Consider the following 486-nt stretch of genomic DNA (forward strand, 5'->3'; position numbering starts at 1 on the left):
CCCGACCCTCTTCGGGGCTTGAGAGTTCACTGCTGGGTTCTGCTGCTCTCAGGGAACCGGGAGATACCTGAGAACTTCTTCATTGACCCTCTGACAAGCAAGAGCTACTCCACCACCAATGAGAACTTCCTGGGCATAGAGAGCGTCTGGAACCATCAAAACTACTGGGTCAACAAGCAAGATTGCACTTTTGGTTGTAATGTCAGTATATCTTCATGTGGATGTGTTTGAATATTTTCAGTGAAGATGATGAGCATTGGAAATGTCACCGGGTCTTTGTGTGTCTGCAGGAGATGACCTTTGACCTGGGCGATCTGTCAAAGTGGGAGTATGTGCTGTGTGGCCAATCTCTGTCAATCATTTCAGACCCAAAGACACTTGAAGAGCCAGAAGACGAGGAGGAAGTACAGAATGTTTCTAATATTCCATATAGTTTTAATGCCATTATTGATTTAACTGTTGAAGTTCCACACTGAACCTGATATT

General features: G+C 44.9%; 1 protein-coding gene across 1 annotated transcript in view; it reads left to right on the plus strand.

Moving 5' to 3' along the window:
* The window catches only part of LOC107578354 (dynein regulatory complex subunit 7-like), a gene marked incomplete at its 3' end in the record, with an annotated part of 5,083 nt that overhangs the window by 875 nt on the left and 3,722 nt on the right, over positions 1 to 486 (plus strand). The window lies entirely within an intron of this gene.

Source organism: Sinocyclocheilus grahami, unplaced genomic scaffold, assembly GCF_001515645.1.
Source record: "Sinocyclocheilus grahami isolate Dianchi unplaced genomic scaffold, SAMN03320097.WGS_v1.1 scaffold9877.1, whole genome shotgun sequence".
Taxonomy (NCBI): domain Eukaryota; kingdom Metazoa; phylum Chordata; class Actinopteri; order Cypriniformes; family Cyprinidae; genus Sinocyclocheilus; species Sinocyclocheilus grahami.